At 35.8% G+C, this 27,309-nt stretch overlaps 1 long non-coding RNA gene across 2 annotated transcripts in view; it reads right to left on the reverse strand.

Annotated features, from left to right (window-relative positions):
* The window catches only part of LOC136827425 (uncharacterized), a 332,974-nt gene that overhangs the window by 13,026 nt on the left and 292,639 nt on the right, over positions 1–27,309 (reverse strand). Inside the window, exon 1 of one of the 2 annotated variants that reach the window (XR_010849806.1) lies at positions 16,742–16,934. The exons of the other annotated variant lie outside the window; for it this stretch is intronic. This is a non-coding gene — a long non-coding RNA (uncharacterized lncRNA). Of the gene's footprint in view, positions 1–16,741; positions 16,935–27,309 lie in introns of those variants that run through there. 2 annotated transcript variants of the gene reach the window in all.

The raw sequence follows: 27,309 nt of genomic DNA on the forward strand, positions 1-27,309 counted from the left end.
TTTAAGAGGTGTGATTAGTAACTTATCAAAAGTCTTTAAAACCACATTCTGACCATGCAAAAGGTCTGATTTCCAAGATGCTCCGTCTATAATAGCCCCTAAATCCTTAAAATGCCTGTTATCTTCATTATTCAAACTAGATACAGTATTGCTGGTGCCTAACACCTTATTTTGGGGATCTGGAAGCCCAAATAGCATATCTGCATTATATTGAAGTGATTACATACTTAGCTAAAATGAAAAGATGTCAGACCAATTCTGTCCTAATAGAGACAAAATATATCATTCATTCTAGTTTATTTTTTACAAAAGTCAACAAAGTGTCTATACACCTGTTTTGGTGATTCAAGGGAAAATTAACTCCAAAGATTTCTTAATAACCCTCTTTTAACATTTTATCAACATTGAATTACAGACGATATACTGTAAAAGTAGGTCTGATAACAAAATTTAATATTGGAGGATCAATATGGCTGCCAAACAAAAAAAAAAAATTACTCATTTTTAACTCATTTTATGTCTGCTTTGATTTTGCAGTCTTTAAAAAACCCCTGTTTTTGGAGTTAATCTAGGAATCCAATAAATTTATGTTGATTTTAAACCACAGTGATTAAAACATCACAAAGACTACGTATTTATAAAAGCTCATTAAGATGAAGGATTTCAAAATGTGTTTGCCAAAATACAAAAAATCATAATTCATTTGGGGACTGTTTTTTGGCTATCTAATTAGCAGGATTTCAGACGTGACTTACAGTAAACTCATTTAGTATTATATATAAATACAAAATCTATGGAGGAGCGAAATAGCTTTCACAAATACATAGCAAGAAAATCCCATCACAAACATTTCTCCAGTTTAAAGAGAAAGTAAATTGGGTGTCTGAACTGTCTTTCTGAACAGGTACTTTATTGATGACGTTTGCAGCCCTAGGAGATTTGTTAATCAGCTCAGTGGTCTAGATTTACTAAAACGTAGTTTATTTAAAGGTATACTTAATATAAATACAAAATTTTGGGAATCTAGAATAATGAGATTTTTATATTGGTCTGCCATCTTGGATTTTTTTTGTGAGTATATAATCACTTCAATATGATGCAGTTATGCTAATAGGGTTTCCAGATCCCCAAAATACGGTGTTAGGCACCAGCATTACTTGTCTGGTTTGAATAATGAAGAGTGACGGGCATTTTAAGGATTTAAGGGCCATTATAGACGCCATCTTGGAAATCAACCCTTTAACATAGTCAGATTGTGGTATACTTTTGATATAATGTTATTAAGCACACCCGACACTACAATAAACAGTTGACAAAGCTTTAGTAGCAATTTTTTGGGGGGTCAAACCTTATTTTCAGCCGACTATATTGAGAATATGTATTTGGTAGCATGGCAACGTACCACATTAACAGAATGTGGAAGCAGTCCAAGTTGCATGTGCCTAAACTTTTTCATGCAGTCAGTAGAGAGACCTGATGGTCTGAACTACCACTTAGGCTGCGTTCACGCCAAGAGAGTAGCGTCACGTCAAGTAACTATAAGTCATTTGATGCGATTCATTTTGACGAAACCAGTGCCACAACAGGTTTTGTTGAGAATGGGTGCAGTTCTATTGTTGAAATTAATGCTTTGTTGTGGCTTTGTGTGCAGACGTAAAATAAATGTCGAATTGCATCATTTGGTCGCAGACGTAAAAATAAACCATGTAGTTCGAACTCTGTTTTGATGTTTCATCTGAACAAATGACAAACAGATTACATAATTATTATTGCACGTAATAATGACTGTTTAGATTGATTAAGTGGTTCAAAGTGAATAAAATTTTATCCTTTATACCTGAGAGATTTCTTTCCATTAACTGAGAGAGAGAGAGAGTTCTTCGAGAGCAAAGAGAGAGAGATGACTGAGAGAGAGAGAGAGAGAGAGATGTGCCGTGAGACTCGGGTATTATAAAATGTGACTTGAAATAACTCCCTTTAGCTGATTATCTTCGGGGGGTAGATAAGTCCGGTTTTCTTTTGTGATAAAGTTCTCATAACATTTTACGCATAATATTCGTAAATTATATATATTTGCTAACATCACAACTGATTTTTCCATTAATAACAAAAGTATCAGCACACTAACCTTAGTAACACCAGTCGAAGATATATCTAAGCTCACAAAAATACTAATAATTCCATTGCCTCGAATACTGTGCTGTTCTTAACCTACAACTCATAAGATAAAACGGCTTTCTTATAGAAACTATATCAAAGGCAGCACTGAAATCAACTTGAACAATTCTGGACTCAGGGATTTAAATACATCTAAAAAGGGCATCATATGTACTACTAATACTTTTAGCCTGTATAAAATTACTGAGTGTTACAAACTTAGCTATCAAGTAGGAGTTGGGTCAGTTTCGATTCTAATTACACAAAATTTTACATATGTACAGCACGAATCAAATTCAACTTAAATCTCTCTCGATAATGAAGCATTTATTTAGATTGAAGGAACTTACGCAAGAAGTCGAAGGCTGACTTTTCAACAACCTTACTGGGCTGCGGAAGGAGTAAGACTGGCCAGTAATGGTTGAAAACAGCACTTATATAATACTGTGGAACAGGCAATGTATTGCACAACTTATTCATCTGATAAATACTACTTGGCACGAAAATTCAAACAACACTCGAGTTACCTAGGATGTTTTTGATTGATTATGAAATTTAGGTCTTGAAGACCAAGCGCCAGGACCGATCAGGATTATTCAGCGCCGTAATGACGGTGAAATATATAAATTAATGATATGATTGATAATATGTGAATGATGGCAACTAGTAAAATTCAGTGTTAGAATATGAACGTAAAAATGAAGAACGATATTAGATAGAACCAACAAAAAATAAACATATTAAACTTTTATATTCAAAATATATACTTAGTATATAAAATATGACTAAAATCTTTATCAAATATTGATATACTGAAATCATATCTCATTAAAATAACCAGATTCTTTCCGATAACCCATAAGGTTATCTACCTCAACGTCATCAATCTTCAAATTAAAAACTAACTTGCTCTGAAACGCGTTGGAATGACAGAAATCGGTAAGATGAACACCCACCGAAGAAGGTTTAGCCCAGGGGCCCCTATTAAGTAGCTCAATTTTGCCCTTAGGGTTGGTCAAGAATTTCCCATTATAAGGTAGGAATAGTAAGTGAATTAAATAAAAAACTGAAATATTTGAGCAAATATATATACTTGAACTTGAAAATGTATTATAAACTTCGGAAGTACTTGTTCAGAGTCCCGTTTTCACTCACCTTCTGACGTGGACTTAGTGGTATTCTCAAGCACGCGTTCCCTCGTGCTGCATTGGATACTTACTGTCTGTGCGGTTTTCAGCGCGTATCTGTAAACTCAATCATGCAGTGTACCAATTCGTATGAATAGCATCTGTTCAACTGGATTTTGGCCTTACTCTCATTGTCATTCTCCCAGCCACTCCTGGTGTAAGGATACATCAACACTGCAGTAAAACATGTCAAACACGTATCAGTAAATATCATGCACACATCACAGACAAGACGAATACATCTCAACGATTTATTTGTTTGGCAGTCATAACCAGTGCGTCGTACGATTACCCGGCATGGGCAATTGATTCGTTCTCTACTCTCGGTCGTTGACTCGTTTCACTGTTTGTGATGTGGATGCATTAAGCTATTGATACGTAATTACATGTTTTACTATAATATGGATGTACCTCAAGAGGTGGAAAGGGGAGAGGAGCCATTACCTTTCGTGGTTTCCCACTAGACCGATTCCAAACTCTGATAATCATTTCTACACCTGCAGATACTTAAAAATTCCATGTATGAAGGGTTAACAATTAGAGATAGTTCATCTCTTTCAAGTGAGCTATGCCAAAAACACTGGCATGATAGCAGTTCCCAAGCAGCAATTTGTATATTATGATAAATTGCAATAAATTCCTTCATGCAGTTGAACTGTGCTAAACAGCAGTGTTAATCATAACCCCAAAAGGTTTGTCCTAATTGGTTACGTATTCCCAAAGTGAACCACAGACTACATGATTCCATATAAGCATCCAGTACAGAAGCACTAAGTAGACCCTACTGAGGACAAAGCCCATTTAAATCCTTAATTTTTAAACAAACCCTGTTCGTATGTTGTACAAAGCTGTCCTTTGTAAGATTTTCTTTCCGAGTCAAAATTCTAGAACACAGCAAATATGGGGATATCAAAGGCTGAGCTATATAAAAACCTGATCCCATTATAAAATGGTTTCAGGAGTAACAGGTTGACTGTGAAACGTTTACCATACAAGATCACGTAAAGGGATGCAATTCTTACTTGTCACTAACTAGGGTTTCACCCTTCCTGGCTGGTATGGGCAAACTGCAGGTTGGCTCTCAGGGTGATATGAAAAATGCCCTCCAACTGCAATTAGTCGTTTAAGCCACACGCTATATTTCTTACCTTAAGGATAGAATATAAAATTTTAGTCTGTTAACTGGTACCATAACAATGTGAAGTTTTTGGCTTTTCTTTCGTTGCATGATTTTGCCATGTGTCAAGAGTTACACCAAAGGCTAGTCCTCCAACTCCTAATGATGGAACCCAGCTCTTTCAAATGGGACACAGTATTATGAGAATTTGAACAACCAACGTACATGGCAAATACTGTCTCTGTGTATTTTTACAGGCTCAAGCACACAAATGGACTGCCTGTACCAAGAATGTGCAAGTTGTTGATCATCTGACTGAAAGTTCCATGTCCACCGAGGTGTCTAACAGGTCAATCATCTTCTATGGGTTTTGTCTTGGATGTAATCTAGGTCTCACTAAACCTCGGGTTGCACACTAGGAAACTCACTATTTCAAGCCCCCCTAAACTTTCCTTCAAATATAGACTTTTTCTCAGCATGCCCAAAGGGGCGTCTAATACTGTACTTGATTACAGGCCTAATCTCTGTTGAAACAAACCTAAGTCTTGGCATGCACACCAAGGAATCCAGCAGCCTAAGTTAACATTCCTCTACAAACTTCATTTCAAAAGTATGGGTTTTAACTGTTTCAGCAAGCAAACTTAGGGATCCAGTATTTAGACCTAATCATCTTTCCAGAGGACCAGTTTCAGTGGAAGCTAGGCTTATCTATGCATTAGCAAAGAACAATGTAGAGATCAGTACGGTAGCCTGCCTCTCCCTATCTTTGCATTGGTTGTAAATCTTGTTCAAAAGTGGGAAGAATGGGCAATTATTTTCTACCTCATAAGCTTGTTAATGAGCTGGAGCCACAGAATAACAAGAAAACAGATGTCACTTTCTTTTCTTGAGAAACAACCCTATTTGATTCTGCTTATGACTTACAACAAAACTGCAAAGAGGATATATTTTGATACATGTCAAGAGTTGTAATTCATGCTTTTAATGTGCGCAGCATCTAAGAAAGCAAATACTAATTCCTCAGTACACGCGAAAGAAGCAAAATTAATCAGCAACTTCCCAAAAAACTCTGATGTTGGAAACAGTACAGTTTAGTGATATTTTGAGATATTAATTTCCAACAAGATTCCTAAGCAAATTGCAGGTTAATAGGACATATTAATGATGCACAAGCAAAGATATATAATTTAGACATAAGAAAATAGGAAGAGGCTCGCTGCTATACCAATTTCTGCATTGTTCTTGTTAATACAGAAGCTCAGCTTCCATTTAAATTGATTCTCAAAACAGATTATTAGGTTTAAATGACTTAATACCTTAGTTTGTTTGCTGAAATAGTTAACAAATCTACAACGGTGATGAAGTTCGCAGTGGAATATTAGCCTAGGCTGCTGGATTCCTTAATGTGCATGCCAAGACTTAGCCTTTGCTTCATCAGAGATAAAGCTTGTAACCAAGGGCATTAGATTCCACTTTGGATAGCTGAGATATAGCCTTACATGTGAGGCAAAGCTTAAGAAGACTCAAAATACCGAGTTTGTTAGTGAGCATCTCGAGACTTAATGTAAGACCTAGCTTACACCCAAGACAAAAACCAATGATAACCTATTCAACTTCTTGGTGGACATGGATCTTCCAATGAAGTTATCAATAACATTCACATTCTTGGCACAAGCAACTCATGAGCCTGTAAAAACACTAATGCATAAAGTAACTCCTAATCATTTGTGATGCTGCCTTCTTTACTGTATCTATCATAAGATGCAATCTAAGTGAGTATTCTCTTGAACACGACCCCCAGAGATAATGAACTGGGTCTACATGAACTTCTGGTAAGGGTGTAAGATGAAGTTTTTCGACTGCTTGTAGTGCAATCACTGACTACGCTTGAATACATACCAGTTAAGTATGTTGGTACACGTAAGTACTCATGAATAATAATAACAATTCTCTAACATTACCTCAGTTTTCAAGGACTTCTTGTTGTAAGAAAAAATATAAGAAATCAGCCGGCGCCTAACTCAAGGCACAGCCAATCGAAATTGCCAAACGGGAGAGAGAGAGAGAGAGAGAGAGAGAGAGAGAGAGAGAGAGAGAGAGAGAGAGAGAGAGAGAGAGAGAGAGAGAGAGATACCAGTCCCATTAGCAATTGACTTGACACACTCGCCAACCCCACGAATGGGCCAAAAAGATCGTTAAGCACCACGAGCTTTCCGCAACAATGTCAAGGCACAGCCAATCGAAATTCATTCCCTCATGCTGTTCTCACTTGATGACAGCAAGAACATGGGTCAAAACGTCAAAGGAAATAAAACAATCGCAATAGAAAATCTTTATATGCCCTTCAGAAACCTAATATGCCGCCTACACGCTGATGAATATTGTAAAAAGTATAAAGGCGACTCTGTGGCGGGATTTTAAAACACAAAAACAATACACAACACAGATACACCGAACATATAACCACATACAATACTCACTATGATCCTCGGTTGCTGGGAGATGGTTGAGGGTGTCCATGGTCGCCAACACAGTAGACAAAATTACACAAACAAAACCGGAAAACAGACTTCCAACCAAAAAAACGAGCAAAAAAGAAAGAGACACATGCACAGACAACAATGACATCCAACAGAAAACACTCTGACTCACGGAACATACAATAATCCACCATCAATGTCCGCCTTGCACAGAACTCAGCTCAAGACTCTCTCAAAAACTGAAAAAAACTCCCTCGAGATTTGCACAGACAGACAGCACAATAAACAACTCTGAACTAAAGACCTCATCCTCTACCAACAACCGAAGCACTCACTAACGACAATTACACTCACTCCCTCGTTGTTCTGCAAACCCACCATTCTCTCTCTCTCTCTCTCTCTCTCTCTCTCTCTCTCACACAAAACGTTGGGAAATGCTAAATACAAACAAATCTATTCATCCTCTATAACTCGACAAACAAATGCCGCAGAAATCGCAAATATATTCAACACTAATGCCCTTGGAGAAGGCCACCTCTCAAATAATAATAATAATAATAATAATAATAATAATAATAATAATAATATTAATAAAAATAATAATAATAATAATAATAATAATAATAATAATAATTCACTTGGCTTCCAACACAGATAAAGTACAAAATATAGTATAGCCTACATCAACTATACAGTAAAACAGGTGTCTAGTCCCAAACATTGTGAATTAAGACGCCAGAAAAAGAAAATATCTGTACGGTCCACAGTGAAATATCTAAGCCTAAACACTGTACATTACGTTTTGCGTTAAAAATTTGATTGGTGAGCTGCTTTACATGCTATTTGGCTCAAATATATACCTTATAAATTATCAAAGTATAACGAATCTGAAAATTCACACTCCTCGATTTATTTTTACCAAATAAATTTTCATTGTCTGGTTTTAACTTAACCTCTATTTTTTTCTTTAATTAAAACTTTTCTTTGTGACTGCTTGTGTTTCGTTGTCGATATTTTTGCAATCACTTTTACTGCCATCATTCTACATGAACCACAAACTGCCATCATTCTACTTGAACCACAAACTGACATCATTCTACATGAACCACAAACTGCCATCATTCTACAGTACATGAACCACAAACTGCCATCATTCTACAGTACACGAACCACAAACTGCCATCATTCTACTTGAACCACAAACTGCCACCATTCTACTAGAACCACAAACTGCCACCATTCTACTAGAACCACAAACTGCCACCATTCTACTTGAACCACAAACTGCCACCATTCTACTTGAACCACAAACTGCCACCATTCTACTTGAACCATAAAATGCAATTGACAATTGTTCTATCAGGTTGGTGTAAAAGGATAAGTAAATGTGCACAAATTATCTTACCTTTATGGCGAATCGCCATTCGTCAAACGAGAAACCAAATGGTGAAATTTGGACAGTGTTCTTGAGACAGCCTATCTATCAGCGGAAATACACGGCACCCTTTTAATGGGTTCATTACCCATGGAAATTATCATATTGTTATATTTGACGTAACAATGATATGTTCATGAAAAACGTAGACATCAATTAAGACTCGATTTACAGATTATTTTATAAAAGTTAAAGACCATTTTCTATGACATCACATCTCTAACTAAAGAAAACGGAAATTAACGGGTAGCTCATCTATAACTAGCGGATTATTTTTTTAACATCATAGCTTTCAACTACCAAGTTTACTTTGACAGTTCTCCCTATTGGCCAGTCTTTTTTTTCTAATTGTTAGTCACATTACATTATGTAACAAATCTTTACCATAGTTATTCTGAATAGCTGTGTCCTCAAGTTTCTTATTGAATAAAGTTTTAACATCTCCAGTTCCTGGGGTAGTTTACGAAATAGTCTGCTGTCTACGCTGAGTCTGGATATGGACAGGCTAAATTTCTATCTGTTTCATAAACCACACCTCTTACGATATTTGATATAATTATACTACGCAGCCTACTTTCTTCTGCACCATTTTGACATAATTTAAAAATTCCACGTTCTTTATTTCCAATGAGCAACCACAATGACGATTTCATATTTTTGGTCTCGTTGTTTCCTTGTTGAACATAAATGGTTCTCATTACAAATCTGATTAAGAAACAAAGGATTCATGTCTTCACCATCACCTGGAGTATTCGCTATCACAGGATGTATCACATCATCACAAATGCTTGGATGTAGCAAAAAAAATACTTGGACATTTTTGGAATATTGATGGCCCTCTTCCATGAACCCATTTGAAGCCTTTTCTGCATTCTAAGAAGAATAAACAGCTACAGAAAACGTGAAATGAAGATTCCTCACAGTGTTATGCATACTATATTAACAGATAATTTTCACTTGGAAAATTACTTTTATAATAAACAAAACAAATTGTCTTAATTTCTATAACTTTCTAGTTGGGCCCCACAATTCCTAGCACAGGCCCTGTTTACAGTAATCCATAGCAAGAAACCTTAAATGACAAAAGTAAGCCATCCTGATATCTGAGCATGAATATGCTAAAAAAACCAACCTAAGATTTTCATTTAATTATAGAATCAAACTTGGAAGTGCATTTATTCCAGAAGATGGATCCGGAAGACCTAACTTTAGTTCTCAAACTAAGGTAGTTTTGGACGTTGACTCTACAGAAAAGTTGTTTCAGGTGGGTGACTACATTCTAGGTGAGGATACATACATAAGTAGGTCGATTTAGGGGAATGACAACCATACCTCAGTGCCAAGTCAGAATACTGCTACCTAGGTGAGGCAAGGTTAAGTTAGGATGTAGTAATCAGGTGAGCTTTAAGCTAGGTTAGGTTATATTCTGGCTTTCTCTGACATACACACTGGGTTTTGCTTTTTATTTGCTGTAAGTTCTTTAACCCTTCATTTCAATGGCAGCTGGACATGAATACGTTCCTTCACCTAAATATTCCTATTTCCTAGGCTCCCCCCCTCCCCGACTATTTGAGAAACTTGAGAATGGTGTGACAAAAACTGGCAATTTCTTGGCAACAGAAGTTCAAATCATTTAAATAAAAATATTTTTTTTCACACAACAAAGACCTCAATTATTATGTTAGCAACGATATGTGAATATACAACTTGAGTTTTCAACTTGAGTTTTCCTCTATCTTTTATTTGGTCTGGCCTGGCTGTCTTCCCATAATTCCCCTTCTCTACTCAGCATCCCTGTATGTCTTATTCCATTCTCAAAATTCAAATGCAACCGGCATACACAACAAAACCCAAGAACGAACTTGCATAACTATATAGGAGTTATATAATTACAATCTTATACAAAACTTGGTCATGACGTACCAACTTTGTGCCAACGCCGAATTAACACCAATGGCTGAATGACGATTTTAATATTTTCTTTCTCTAACATTTGAAGTCTTCATTAATATTCTAAATCCACTGTAATGTTTCTGGCGACTTGTGTAACTCCTTGGGAATTTACCCCAAACACACTAGCAGTTCAGCATAGTGCAAACTAGCACCTCTGCAATTTATTTTACTAATAAGATTCTAGACTTTTTCGGACTAGCTGCTTTTCACTACCTGTCACTTTAGATTCAAGATGCATTTGTTGTACGCTATTTTGTAGAGAATGACTTGGATTTTACTCATTCACTAAGCAAAACTGTGTGTGTGGTTTTTCTGTTACTGCATTAAATGACAATTTTGTTACTGAAATGCCTCACATTTAGGAGAAGGATTTTTCCTTCGTGTATCATTTATACCACAGAAATTAGCATATCAAACGTCCATTTTTTCTGCCTGAAGCTGCCAAATTGTAGCCTAACCCCAGCATTCTAAAAGTATAGTCTTCCAGACCCTCTTGAAAACTGATGAATCACAGATTTCGACAATGAAAAGAAACTGAAGCAAACTAGAGGGAACCAATAGGAAAACCTCATGCACTGTTCATCATAATCAGCAACGGTAATACCATCAATACATCATAACCTAACATAGCCAAACCTTGAGCTCTGCCTATCACCTTGCCTAGTGGGCAACTCCTTTCCCTATGCAATGACCATTGGTTAATGGTAAATGTAATCATGAAAAAACTGAATACCAGCTGAATATAACCAGGAATAAAAATGCAGGAATAAAAATGTTGAAGTAAAATGGTAAAAGAAAGTTTTTTGATAAGTATATACATAAAGTATATCAGTTTTCATAAATTTTACTTTCATTTCCATCGAAAATGCTTGATTAATACATTATACTATCCCTAAGACCTACAATTACTGGGGGCCAATGAGCCATGCCTGGATTTCCTGATGGTGAAAAACAAAACAAGTGAAATACAGGGATGCATTGTAAGCTAATTTAACCTAGGGTGGTGCCTCCTGCCTGACTGGTGAAGATTTTGCCTCTTTGTGAAACATCTGATGAAAAATAGTTAATTTATATGAACTGTTTTTGCTGAAAACTACTGGACTGTACCCCTATGCCAACATTTATAAAGTACAGCCTATGACCTGCTAGAATCTCCTGTAACTGATGAACCACTTTTTACCTTAGACGTCCCAACCTAACCTAACCTGGTCTAGCGAACTGTAAGTATTAAATTCCATGTAAGTGGCAGAGAAGAAAAATTATTCAAAATGATGAAACAAATAAAAAAATATAAATGGCCCAAGTTATTATGGTCGCTATAAAACATTATCAGTGTTAAGTAACTAAAGACACTTATAAATGAGTCAGTTTTTTACCATGACTGTGACTGCTGCTGATTACACATATTAACCACCTATCTTTTGCACTGTTTTAATTTTTATTAGGCTACTTTTTTGTTTTCCCCAAGCTGAAAATCACCGTTGGCCCTTGTGGTCCTCACATGACTGTCAAAAACAGTAAGAGTCAGGAAACAAAAAAACCAATGACTTGTACTAACAAGAATGGTAAAAAAATTAAATTTTCAGAGTAATTTGTATTTTTCCTAACTATACAAACCTGAGGTCTTTACATAAGGAATATGCATCAGCACAGCTGGAAACGGCTGTTTAACTTTTAAACAAGGTGGTTAGGTACTTAACTACTGTCCGACTGGCCCAGGTACCAGAATGTCGGGTGGCATGAGGTGGGCATATAAACTGTAAAACCTCAGGTTTGTATAGTTAGGAAAAATACAAATTACTTTGAAAATTTGTCATTTGTTCCTACACATTTGTTGAATGGAGTGCAGAACTGCATGTTCAACTGTCAGACTTCTGGGCCTTTTCAAATGAATGGGGGTAAGCACCATCACCTGAAAAGGGGCTAGGATGAATCTATACAGTAAACCCCCATATTCACGGGGATGCAAACCACAAGCGGCCCCCCCCACCAGTGAATAGTTAAAATCCACAAATAGTCAACACCCTCCCTCTACAAATGCTTATAACTGCATATATTGAAAATTCAAATACCAAATGTATACCTATACCTTAAACTAGCATCCTACATCAAATATACCTTGAAATATTATTCTATTACTGCATTAATCTTTGAAATGATATTTTATCAATATATTTTCAAAGTCATCTTAGACATTTTGCCTTACAAATATATACATATGAACTTAACCCTTCCTAACCCTTTACCTGCATTAACAGGTCCTCAGTGTGAGGCGCCTTGATGTCTACCAGAGAGAGAGAGAGAGAGAGAGAGAGAGAGAGAGAGAGAGAGAGAGAGAGAGAAGAGAGAGAGAGAGAGAGAGAATTATTATTTTTATTATTTAATGTTATTATTTAATCTTATTAAACTTAATATTTTTTGAAAATTAGTACTGTAAATCATTATTTTATCATAAAAATAACATTTTTATGATAAAGTTTTTATATACTTACCAAGTAATTATGTAGTTATTGGTTCCTAACCTCCACGGCAGCAAAAAATTCAAAGTCGCCATGGGCCACTCTAATCGTTGTGTGTAGGTGACAAGGTCCCGCCCACTATCCAGAACCCAAAGGAACACCCCGGCAGAGAGTTCAGTTCTTTCATGCTCTAATGTCCATGCAAGCGGAGGAGGGAGGGCTCCTATCATGTAATTACTTGGTAAGTAAATATAAAACTTTTATCATAAGAGGTGGGAAAGAGCATGGGCATATTCTATTCCAAAGCATTAAGTAATGAATTTGAAATAGAAAGGTTGCTAACATTAAATAAATGTTTGTTGTTTCCTTACCTGTTGAGAGAGCTGCTGCAGGGAGTTACTGCCTTCAGTCGGTGCTTCTCTCAACCTGCAGTGGGCATGGCAGTGTAGCCAAGGTTACCCCTGCATTAGCGGAACTTTGCAGCTCACAAAGTACATAGTATGCTGACAAAGTTTAAAAGATGTCCTTGCCCTGGGCGAAGACCAGAATACAAAATAACAACATTATCACCTACATCACAGAATTAAAACCATAACCCAAACCATTAAAAACAAAACTGGTGGGTACTCCAGGTACAAAGTACCCCAGGCTCCCTAGACGCAAAACCTTAAGTCAAGGCAAGTGGATAGCAAAGGAACAGAGTTCTCTATGCTTCTGCTCCCAACACCATGCCAGCCATGGATAAAGGTCCTAAAGTGTTACAATTTTCAAACAAGGTCTCTATGTCCTTGAGGCAGTGTGAGGCAAACATGGATTTGCATCCCCAGAACGTCAACTGCAAGATCGTAGAGAGAGAGAAGTTATGTCTACGTGCCAAGGAAGTTTGCGACTGCCCTAATTTCGTGAGCCTTAACCTTAACTAACAGAAAGGCTTCCTCCTGGATCTGAAAGTGGGCTTCTGATATCAACTCTCCCAGAAAAAAAGGATATGGCATTTTTGGAGAGCGGATGAACCAGGCTTCTTACAGAGCAACGGAGGTTGCTAGAAGGTTCTCAAATCTTTTCCATCCTGTGAAGGTAGTACCCGAGACACCTCACTGGACAGAGAAGTCTTTCTTCTTCCTCAGGTCCTAAGACATCCATAAGATTCTTGTTAATGAAGGATCTGGGCCAGGGCTTGGAAGGGTCCTCGTTTTTTGCGAGGAAACGAAGAGAAAGAGAGCAAGCTGCATCCCCTTGCGCAAATCCTACTCTCTTCTCTGTTGCCCCAATACATTTGGCAGTAGCAAGAGCCACTAAAAAGAGAGTCGTCTTGGTGAGATTCCTGAGTGAGACAGAACAGAAAGGTTCGAACTGAGGACTTGAAAGCCATTTCAGTACAACATCTAAGTTTCAAGAGATGCTGGAAGAACTTTCTTGCTTAGACTTATCAAAGGATTTCATTAAGTCACTGATATCTTGACTAGAAGACAGATCCATTCCTCTGTGTTTAAAAACTGAGCTGAGCATCCACACATACTCTTTGATGGTAGAAGTCGATAATTTCCAGACAAACATTGATTTATTGTCAATATCAGCTCATCAGTGTTAATCAGTAAATTGCCTGATCATAAGTTGATCTCACCCTCCTTGTGCCTTCGGAAATTTCCCTTTGTACAGTTTAGACTGCGTTTCAATTTATTGAGTATTAATGTGCCCTTCCTCCACGTTTGCAGAAGGGTCGTATAACTCTGTATCCACTGTCTGCTTCACTGTACCCACATCCAGCAACCAAGCCCTCCAATTAAATCCTTGGTTATCTCAATATTACTATTTGGCACATTATTTATCAAGGTCTTATATCAGTTAACATAAGTGCCAAGACCCCAGTATATATGGCTGTGTGTGAATTACTCTTCTGATTAATGTAAATATATGTACAGCAAACACCCCATAAACCTATTTGTGGATTTCTCTGGTGCATGTATACATATTCACGGAAATTCGTCTCACTGAGATATATCTACGTATTTTCATGACTAAATGCACTATTTGTGGATTTAAAATACTCTTGTGTACGCATCCCTGCAAATATGTAACTAACTTAAACATCAGGATTTCTGGTCCTTTCCCTCAAAATTCGCCCAGTTACAGCAACACTAAGGTATTTTTCTACAAACGAAGGACCTGGAAGAGGGGAGAAATGATTGTTAACACCTAAATTGCTTTCACAATGCTCCTCTCTTCCTATACTAACAAACTTAAGCACAAAGTCCTTCAAAAATTTTACCTTCTGACTAAATTGCAGCCAACGTTTTTGTGATAGCCAACTGTTAAAACTGAGATATGCTCTGTAGGCAAGATTCATCCTGGTACATGCAGACTCCCAAAACAAAAAAACACTAACTACACTAACACTCATGGGCAAATACATGCACCACCTTCCATTTGCTGTTTTCATCCACTGCAAAAACAAAAGCAATTTAAATAAATAAAAACCTTACATAAAGAAACTAAAACAGCAACTCCAGGTGAGGCAGTTAAGAGTCCACACCCCCAACTACAGCTGAAGAAAAGCACTGGCTTTTGGCAGACTATTGAAAATCTTCTCCCACCTACCATCAATTAACCACCAAGCTTCAACAACTGCTCCCAACTCACGCTCAGGAACGTTCCTACATAAAAGGTGATGGTTTACATATACAGTATGTAAGAACATCACATATATTCTTATGCTAAGTGACCAGATGTCTTCAGATTTCAACCATATTTCATGGCATAGTGTCTTCAGTACACAAGTGGCTGCCTTGTGTGTAAGAAGCACTGATGGATATAAGATATATTTTAATTACAGAAGACATACATAACTCTACCACTCCTTAAGTCAGGTAATCCCATCCACTGGTAAATGTCTTTCCTCCACAAAAGTAATCTTGGCTAGGAGTCAGTTTATGGGAACTGAGAATGGAACAAAAGTAAATGCTTTCTTTAAACAGTATACTCCATACTTTGACCCCCTTTGCAATTAGGATCCAGTGTGGAAAGTTAGGTTGCAACTGATTGATTTATGAAAGTCAACGTCAAGCCAAAAACTGCATCCCACTTTCATGATCTTTGGTCCTCTAGGTGAAGGGGGCTTGCCCCTGCCCATTTAAAGACCTGGTAGTCTAGGCTAGGTTATGTTGGGTTAGGTTAAATTACGAGGCACCCCTGCACTTTACTCTCATTTTTATGGTGGTCTACCTTAGGTTAGGTGAGGATGAGGTTGAGGGAGTGAACACTCATTCCATAACCCCAGCCAGGCAAGAACCTGGTGCTCTGGGTTAGGTGTGGGAAAGTTAGGTTAGGTTGCACCCTTTAATTTTATTCTGATTTGACTGGGTCAGGTCAGGTCAAGTGGAAGTGGGTCCAGACGGAGCAACGCCAACATACCCAGAGTGGTCAAGTCAGGTTAAGCTGATTCCTCGTAATTGCTTTTTGGGTTGTTATGTTTTCTACACAAAAGTGCGTATTATTTTGCACGATTATATTGTGGTGTATTAATCTCCTATTTTTTTCAAGTAATTCACTGCCCTCTTTTATTAGTTTTGCCTCACCCAAAAAACTTGTTTCTCAATGGTGTCTCCCGTAAGTTATGGGAGAGGGTAAACATAAAACGGAAAGGTTTTATGCCCAAAACAATGGCTACAGCATAAACACGCCTACATAAAACAATACATGGTAACCTTAACCATTTAACATAGGCTACAAGTCACTGATTAATGCTTTGGTTATACATGTACATTGCCTTCGTGAATGGATCCTCAAACGTTTATGAATGAAAACCATTCTGGAACCAATAAACACACTGCAAAGTCTAAGTCGAGGATTGCCAACACAATTTGCAATGGACAACCATGAGAGTTTAGTGTGACCAAATAATAACACTGTATAAACGAAGTATAAACTCTCAGTTAAAACCTAGTAAGTCTTACCTCCTAAAATAAATCCATGTTTAAATAAAAATAAGCACTACACAACACTTCACACTTTCAGAGCTAGCCGAGGAAACGGGAACCTGACTTAACCAGTGGTATTTCACGATTGCCGTATAGTTTTACATCAAGGTCCGAAGTTATAGTTACTCTTGGATGTTTATTTTATTATTTTTTTTTCTCCACATATGAAATAAACATTGTTTATTTTTACTATTACTGACAATAAACAAAACTTTTTTTCCATTTGTTCAACTTCTATATTTCTGTCATTTCTGTATTAAGGCAAAATAACAAAAAATGGATTGGATCTTCCTCATTAGTTTCACAAGAATTGCGGTCGGCACATCTTCCAATATGCCTGCTATGAAGTTCAGTTTTAACGTATTGGTTCTTTCTCTAAGAAAATTACCCATCCAAAAGTGTGTCACATCTTTATTCAACTTCATGCCTCCTTTCTATTTCCTGTATATTTCTGAACCTACGTTTTAACTCTCCTTTCCACTATCATTTTCCCACGGCGTAGTTGTAGATTTTCTTTCTAACTTGGCCATTTCATTTATTTGTCTTGCATTAAGGTTTACTTTTTGCATATAATTTCCCACCTTTTTCGTAGCATGTCGACTCAGGGTCTTGTTTATATACCACGGCTTCCCATTTTTCCACCTCTGTCATCATAGAAGATGCTCCTCTCTCCCTGTACTATAACAATTGCTGTACATTTTGTTACATCAATATTTTCCAATATACCCCGTTTTTAATCCTCTGCAACTTTTCAGTTACAAATTCTGTCAAATATATTGCATCAAATACAAGCAGAATAGAAGGTACTGCAATGTCCTTCTCGATAGGTTTTCTTATTAGTGCTTCGGTGCAGCTTTTCTGTGTGAGTGCAGTAAGTTTGCTAGTTTTTTGGGCTTTTTAAAAATTTCTCTTTTATTGCTTTTTGAATTTATTCCTCTGTCTATCAGGTTTAATTCCTAGATAAATTATATTTTCCACTTCCCTTGCTCATCCTGTGTGTTTTGGATTATTTTTCATATATATTATAATGTTTTTATTTATTTATTTCTAAGCCACACCTTTTATCTCCGTTTGAAAGGTTTATATTATATTCTGCATCCTGTACACTTCACTGATTTCGTTTAAATTTTTTCCCTCCCCATTCTGTTCCTTTTATTTTCAAATATTTTTTAAGCTATAAGTGCAAATGCAGGTCCCGTGTATCCGTATATTACTCCGCTTGTAACTTCCATATCTCGCGCTGTACAACCCCCTACGGCAAAATTGGTTGTGTCATCCTAATTCATGTTTGTAGTTGTTTTTTATGGCCTTTGGGTGAATTCCATGTTATTTCATATCTTCTGTTAATACTTCCTGTCTTCGCGGAGTCAAAAGCTTTACTAAAGTCTAGGCCTATAGCAGTTAGTGTTAGGGGTTTTAGTTTTTTAACTCTTCGTAATTATTAAATTAGTTTCTTCGTTGATTTTATCTATTTTTTTTATACAAAAACTATGAATCCTTGATATTTCTGGAATGCTATATTCATATACTTCTATATACTCACCCAATTCTGCCGTCTCAGTTCCGTATTCCGTGTTTTTTTATTCGTTATATACTGAACTGTGTCATCTGATATATATTGTATATCTAAGTACAGTATTAAATAATGCGACGCCATACAGAAAGTTAGCTTCGTTTAGAGAAACCTCTGTACCTATGTGATATTTTTTTTTTGTAGTGACAGATAGTCTTGCTGTGGATACCACCCCCTGCCCCAACGCCAGACTATAAAAAAAAAAAAAACTGCTCAAGGCAAGAAAATGCCTCCTTTGAGTCCCGGCGTTGTTTTTCGTTACGGATGTTATCTGTCACGGTGCAGGATTTCTTAGTAAAACGTATCTTTTATCTCTGTGACCAGGGCCTTTTCTCTTAAAACTGAAGTAAGCTGATGGGAGTGATAAAATATCAGGTGGTCAAAATGCAAAAGCCTCGGAATACGTATTGCCTGTTTTTAAAGATCTTGAATCTACCGAGTCACAAGTATGTTAGACCTACTGTGTCATTCACCCCTACCTTGCAAGCATTCTCATCGCCGAACGATCATCGTCTATTCTCTCCACGCGACCAAACCATCTCAAAATACTTTGATCTGTCTTTTCACCTATACTAACCTTTTTTTATCACATTTTCTACATTTATCCAAATTTCTTATCTTATCAATTCTTCTTATGCCGCATATGAAACGCAAATGGATCTTCTCAACAACTTCAACCTATTTTTTATCATTGGCATCGAATATCCACATAAATGTTATATCCATACAAGAGTCTGCCTAAGGCAATTTTCACCACCCCAGGTGAAAAAATTAAATTTTTTTCTGAATTACAATAATGGTACTACTTCCCTTCACAGTATAAAATAATTATGCCTAGACATGGATTAGCTATTTTTTCAAAGTACCCATACAAGACATAATAGGATTTTTGTCCAACAAAAAGGTGCCAAACGCCGACCATAGACGGCTAAGTGTAGGTAGAACCTATAAAATCTTCATCATAAACAGACAGTCAAAGTAGTAAGGGCAACATTCTCGGCCCTATTTTAGCAAATCTGTATATGGAATACTTTGACAATCATAGTAAGCCCCATGGACTCTAAAGATAGGATCTGGATGAGGTATGGATAATGACTTTGTGGGATAATTCAGTGTGATTTTTGTTAAGCGTGTTGATATATCTATACATTTACTTTCTTATACACATACCCCAACCCGACGATGCTTGAATAAATGTGAAAGCGCTTGGTACTGACCTTCTGTTGTTTCCTGTATATATATATATATATATAGTATATATATATATATATATATATATATATATATATATATGTTATATATATATATATATATATATATATTAATATATATATATATATATATATATATATATAAATAATTATGTCTTGAAAAATAGACGAAAGCTCAAGGTCTGGTGGTTTGCTCCTCTCACTTGCCTACGAGCGCTTCTAGATACTTGAACGTCAAGGGCCATTGTGGTACTGATGATTACTTCTTCGTAACAGCTGCAGAGATTTTTGTTAGTTCCACCTTAAATCCTTTGCATCATCACTCTTTATTTTCTGGATCTATTGTATTGCTGTCCAACCACCCCAACTCTTTTCACTGTCTTGAGCGCTGAGTAACTGAAACTGCCCTAGTGCTTGGCTTAACGGAAAAATTTTCTTAAATCAAATCAATCTAACGGCTCCCTTCGTCACGGTATAATTCAAATCAGCTGCAGAGCAGGATCTGAAAAGAAAATTTTATCGAGTAAAGTTCAAGAAACAGCTCGCATGTCAGTTCTCGCTGGTAACTGGTATGACCAGCAATCTGTGTGAAATAGAAATAAATGGAAAATACAGTCAAGAAAGTGGCACTCATTCTCTTAAGCTATGAGTTTGCAAGTATCTATAATATGAAGTTTTAGCAATTGCTCTTCAGCTTTTGAAAATCAGCATAAACAAGGTCTGAGACTTGTAAAGAACACGCTGTCTATTTGCGATCAGTATCAACGATGACTCTAGAAGATTCAAATATCTCGGAATCGTTACCGAAAATTCACAGGAATAACGTCAATACAAAAGACGAGTAATGACAAAAACAAGTATTTAAAAATGAAAGCCATTACCATGTTACAAATTCTAAGGAGTAATTTGTAACCAGGTATTATTTCGCCAGAAGCTGATGATAAAAAAAAAGGAAATGATAAACTTATGCTGACGAATTACGAGAAATACTTTTATTAAATAAAGAAAAATAAGCAAATATTTCTAAAATGAGTAAATAGATTTCCACCGACCTATTTCGGGAGGTTTCAGTAACTATTAAGCCTATATCAATAGCCCTTTAAGAAGTTGAAAAGTTAAATAGCCTATTTGTGTTTAGAATATAATTTTTAGTCACGAATATAGGACAACATAATGTAGAGTGCTAAGTCTGGGAGTAGCGTGCGACGACTTTAGAAAAAAGATTTTCCTAAGACAAATTTGTATATATTCGTAACCTGATAGATTCTCTCTCTCTCTCTCTCTCTCTCTCTCTCTCTCTCTCTCTCTCTCTCTCTCTCTCTCTGCATATGCAAAGAAAACGAAAATAGTTTTTAGCAAAATCAATCAAACAAACAGCTGACGCGAAGAAAAAAAAAACTTTAAAGCTCCTTCTTTATCAATCGAGAGGTTTCCAATATAGCTATATCTTTGAACTATTGAGTCAACACTCTTGTATAAAAGCTTCTGGGAAATGTTTGTTTCATACGACTTTTTCTTAAATGATATCTGTAAAAATTATCAATGAAAAGCACCAATTTTCTATACGACTTTATGAATATCATTCGTTTCCATTTAGCGAAAAATTATTCAGTGCATTGTAACGACCTCTTGAAAGAGATATTGGAATAATAACTGCATAAACAAATCAAAAGTGAGTGTTGTACTAAATGAAATTTCTTTGGGTTGTAGCAAAAGTGGAAAATATTATTGTCAGAGAGAGAGAGAGAGAGAGAGAGAGAGAGAGAGAGAGAGAGAGAGAGAGAGAGAGAGAGAGAGAGAGAGAGAGAGAGAGAGAGGAGAACGATATCAACATGTAAGGCAAGAACAAAACCGTACTGAATAAAATGCATTGACGAATCACGGGTTAGTATTTCACTTTATTTCATACTAATTCATCCATGAAGTCAGAAATGACGGTGAATTTAAATAATTTCCAAATACATGTACTTATAATGTATCAAGTACATTGCATGCATCATATACATCACTTGTATGAGTCCAATGCTTTCTGAATGTTAATAAATGTAGGTGAAAAGTTATGTAAAGGTGAGGTTTCCCCCTTGTCTTGTCTTCATGGTACACCTGAAATCAGTTGCAGGTATCTTAAATGAAACAGCGTCATAATAATATATATATATATATATATATATATATATATATATATATATATATATATATATATACACATATATGTACATATATCTATATTATATATATATATATAATATATATTTTTATTTATATATATATACATATATATACATATACATATATATATATATATATATATATATATATATATATATATATATATATATATATATATATATATATATATATATATATATATATATATATATGTGTATATATATATGTATATATATAATATATATATTATATATTGTCGTGACCCTACGACCTTCCTCTGTATATACTGTATATATCTAATATTTAACGTAATTCATATTTCAGGAATATGTTAAGTTAACTACGAATTTATTAATCTATTGTTTTTTTGTTAAATTATTCACCGGCAGAAGACGACACACCAACTACCGATTTCTTGACCACCTTTTAACTGTAAATAGTAGCCGGCAGATAAAATATTCTTTGGTTATTCAAGTGTTTGTTGTTATTCAGTATCTCTTTATCATTGCTACCATACCCCTCCCCATAACTGAGTTTACTTCGGGGTTCTCCTTCAAAGTTCCTGAAGTGTTTTGCTGGACTTACTCTTGACAACATCTGAAGTTATCTCGTGCCTGCTGTTGTAATATCTTAAATGTGGCGTTTGAATATCCGTAAGTTACTAGTATTATATTTTCCTTGCTTTGCTACTGTTTAGAAATTACTTTGTGTTGCTGTGAATATATTGTATAAAGGTTTGTGTCGTGTGTGGGTGTTATTTTTAAACTATCAGGGTTTCTTGTTTAAATGGTTCCTTTTCATTGTGACATTGATATTTAACTTTTACCTTCAAATCGGTTAAAATGCGAATTTTTGTTGTGAGTTTAGTAGTAAATGGAATTTTTGTTGTGACTTTAGTAGTAAATTAGCAGTCGGCAAAATTATAGCTTATGAGTTTTGTGAGTCTTGTAGTAAATGAGAAGTCAGTAAAATTAACTAACGAAACTATAGCTTGTGAATTTTTGAGTCTAGAGTTCGTGAGAAGTGGGGGGGGGAGGGCTTTTCCGGCATTTACGTATCTTTGGCATTATTTGTATTCACTTATTTGAAGTAAGAGTGATATTTTGTCTGAGGGTATCCTTATTAGTACACTTGTGCTTATTACGTGCACGGTAATAATGCGGTTTTTATAAGTGATAGTCTGTTAGTGAATCACCATTCAACCCCCTCAAGACATGCTCCATGCTCCATGCTCCATGCTCCATGCTCCATGCTCCATGCTCCATGCTCCATGCTCCATGCTCCATGCTCCATGCTCCATGCTCCATGCTCCATGCTCCATGATCCATGATCCATGATCCATGATCCATGATCCATGATCCATGATCATGGGATTTTACTGATTTCTCATGTACATGTATTAAGCAGCTCTAATCTATTGCCTTCAGCTGAAGTAACATTATATTGTCTTTATCTATATTGTCCTTATCTAGAAGGTTAAGTAAAAACTGCAGTAAGAATTTCCTGTGCCAGTAGTAAAATTGTTGCTTGCTAATGATCTAACTGAAGAGTTATTAATCCCTACTCTTGTGGTGTGTGGAACTGTCAGTAGACGTAAATCTGAAAGTGAACTATAAATGTTTTGGAGTATCTAATATTGCAATTAAGTGATGATAGTAAACTAGGCTTAGCCGATGTGGTTACTCGTGGCTCACAAGATAATGAGAGTACAGTAATTTTTGATGCTTTAACTTATTCATGATCATGATCATTTGAAGCTTTCAAATAACTTTTAACATGAATAAAGCATAATAAGTTAATTTTGCTTCTGTAATGTTGGCGGTCTAAATTAACAGGTCCTTTAGAAATTTTAGATAAATTAGTAAATAATGAAGAGTTGGAACTAACTATTAGTCAGTATTTGAAGAAATTGGAAAGTATAAATTTCGAATGAAAGGAAAGTTTCACAATATATGTAAATTTGCTTTGGATAACTAGCGTAACAGTCAAGAACAAATGAAAGTAAGATATGATAAAACTGCAAAATGTAGGAACTTAAAACAGGATGTCTTAGCCTTCTTCCCATGGAGTTCGAGGTTCTCCTTTGAAAAGTAAACATTCTGGCCCATACATTGTAGAGAATTGTTAATAATCACAATTACATAAAGTCAGAAGTAAGGATACATAACTAGTTCATGTCAATCTGCTTAAGCCCTATAACAAATCTGTTTAAAGTTGTTTACGAAACTCTTTAAGTGTAAAATGTGAAGGAAAAAAATAGAACCTGACCTTGCTGAAAATAAGACATATCATGTTCTCAGAGAGTCTAATGTACAAATCTTAATGTCTTCCACAGTATCTGCAGCTAAAAGAAATTTAATTTTGGTATATGATTATTAACGTCTTTCATATGTTAAGACATAAGATTATGTAAATTGGTTTATTTATATCAATTACTTGTCCCTTATGTAATTACCCTTGACCCACTTTTTAAATAGACCCTTCCACCTGTTACCCGTTGTTATCGGGGAAAAATGTTTACTTCGGTAATGAAGGAGTTAGCCGAAGCAGTCTGGCAGCGAGTTGTCTCCGACTCGGAAGCAAACCCTCTCGTAGGAGATTTTAATCTTGACTTCTATCACTAGGACTTGGAAGGATCTGACTTTCTCCTACTTTTAGAAGCCCTATGTACCAGCAATGATCGTGGTGTAAATTGATCCTGGGGAGTGACCTACCATGTTGAACTAGTGCAGTCATTTTGAAGAAGTTCTACAACACTCATCCTCGTCGTGTCAAGAGTCAGAACATAACCTCTTAATGTTGCCAATTGCCGCTCTGGAATTCATTACAGGTAAGGGTCAACTAGAGAGTGGGTCTCAAGTCAAGCCCTTTGTAAATTCCAGCTTGGGGAAGTGATTTCTTAAGTAAGGCCTTGCATGTCTTTAATATATGTAATCATCTATGAGCCAATTTTACGTGTCTTGTGTCTTGGCATATATAATAACATGGTTATTGTCAGCAATTTATCCTTTTGGCAGTGTTAATATTATTCTATTTTGCTAGGATAGCCAATCATCATTTACGTAATTCTGCTTAAATGTGTAGTTTACTGTTAAGCCAGGAATTATAGGCAGTTGTTATGACTTTTAGTTCTGCTTGGTAATATTAATTGATGGCCTATCGAAATTTTCAGGTGATTACCGAACTGAATTGAGACACATGTGTTATACCCACTACCTTGCATCAATAGTTGTAATTACTTCAGGACCTCGGGCAGTTAATGAGAACCTCTAATAGTTTATTAAGTTGCTTATTTTTACTTAAGGGAAGTTCTCTATGTATGATAGTATATTGTTAATATACAGATTAATTATGTGTTTCCTTGGTCCCTAGAGTTTTTACGTGTATGTTATTGGTGTCTCCTTAAAAAATTTAGTTCATGGCGCCCGAACAGGGACTGTTGCAAGTTAGGTAATTAAGAGGCTCTCAAAATTAGGTTGCATTGGTTTAGCTGTAGCTCACTCCCTCGGGTTTTCTATTAGCAATCATTGGTACTGGGGATTTTTTGTCAAGTAATATATTATCATGTCCAATTTAAAACTGCTTATTACTCAGAGAAAGGTTATTCGTAAGAAAGTAACGGATGCCTTTAATAAATTGGGGTCCTATGTAAATTTTACTGTATCCCAGAAAGTATCGGAAAAGGGTCTCCTGTTAAGTTACCAGAAGGGTTTGTTAGATTTGGATTCTAAAATTCAAAGTTTAAAGTTCGAGGATAGCACAGTTACAGAACTCGAATTAGAAGAGGAATGTTTGGTTTGCCTTGATTATTTAGATAAGATAGAGAGATGTTTGCCTTTGCTTGAATTTTTTCTCCTTCCGTAGTGTCACGGACACAGCTCTTAGTTTACTAAAGCAGCCAACAGCGCCCCTCCCAAAATTAATTAAGTTGCAAGGAAAATGAGGATCTCTTGCAGTTTTTTGTAGAATTTGAGGCTACTACTGGTGTTTATAAATATCCTGATAGGGATTTGTTATTACTTTTGCTTAAACAGCAAGTTGAAGGTCGTGCAAAGGTTTTGCTGAATTCTCTTGAAGCAGATAAACAGAGTTACCAAGATGCTAAATCGCTCTTGATTAAAGCTTTTGCTTCGGAAGAAGTTAGGAAGTCTTCCACCGTTAAGAAACTAACATTTAGAGTTGAAACTAAATCTAGGTGATGACCCATTTAATTATGTTTCAAGGCTAAGGAATCTATGTGAGTCTACTAAGGTTTTGCAAATATCCTCTGATGATGATTTTTTGACTTATTTTGCTTGGCTAGGTTTGAATGATGAATTTAGGAAAGAGTTGGTGCAAATTACTAATAAGACTTCTCCTTCAATTGCGGAAATTTTGGATAACTTTTTTTGTAGCTTGCGAGAGGTATGAAAACTCGAGAAAATTGTCAATTGTTACGCCTTCAAAGCATTCCTTATCATACAATAGTAGTACTGAAGATACTGATAGTTTTGCTAGTTTGGCAGTTAAAGTGCATTCTCTTAAGAATAAAGTCCTACCTAGTTGTTCGTTATGTTCAAAGGTCAATGGTAAGGATTTCAATCCTTTACTATATAAATGTACTAAATTTCCCACTCCACAGTCTAAAGTAGATAAATTGAAGTATTTCAAAGGTTGTTTGAAATGTGCTAGTTTTTCGCATCCCACTGCTAAATGTAAACAAAAATGTTTTAAATGTTTTGACTGGCATTTTTCTTTTCTGTGTAACACAGATAATTCGCATGATTGTAAGAAAAGTGAAGCTATAACAAGCGCAGAAACAAATAATGGGGTTACAGTGTTCTCAAATTTCGTTAGTGACTCTGTTCTGCCTACTTTCACTTTTGGCATTGTTGGACAAGAGCGCTTGTATAGGGGTATAAAAGACAGTGGGTCTCAAAAGTACTTTTGTTTCACAGAAATTAGCTGATACTTGTGACTTCGAAACTATCAAAAATAATGTTAATCTTACAATTCATGGTTTCAATGGTGTTAAAACTTACAGGAGCAAGGTAGTTCAGATTCCTATTACTCTAGGAAATGGTATATAATATTCCAGCCATGGTCAATAGTGAAATTAGCTGATACTTGTGACTGAAACTATCAAAAATAATGTTAATCTTACAATTCATGGTTTCAATGGTGTTAAAACTTACAGGAGCAAGGTAGTTCAGATTCTATTACTCTAGGAAATGGTAATTATAATATTCCAGCCATGGTCAATATATTTTAAGTTAATAGAATTTTTCATGTTATACCTTTATATTGAATTTTAAACAAGGAAACTTAAAATTGAACAGTCAAATATATTATTAAAAGAACCAGAGTTCATGGAATATAAACTATAAAAACCATAACTCGACAATTGGCGCAGTGAGTAGGATGACTTGTTCATGAATTTAATGAGTTCATGGAATATAAACTATAAAAACCGTAACTCGACAATTGGCGCAGTGAGTAGGATGACTTGTTCATGAATTTAATGTCTTCTGTTTTCTATTTTGTAAAGGTACCAGGACGTGACAAGAGAAGTGTCGGACTTGGACTCCAGGTATTTGTTGGTTTCTAATGGA

The sequence above is a fragment of the Macrobrachium rosenbergii genome, chromosome 3, assembly GCF_040412425.1.
Source record: "Macrobrachium rosenbergii isolate ZJJX-2024 chromosome 3, ASM4041242v1, whole genome shotgun sequence".
Taxonomy (NCBI): domain Eukaryota; kingdom Metazoa; phylum Arthropoda; class Malacostraca; order Decapoda; family Palaemonidae; genus Macrobrachium; species Macrobrachium rosenbergii.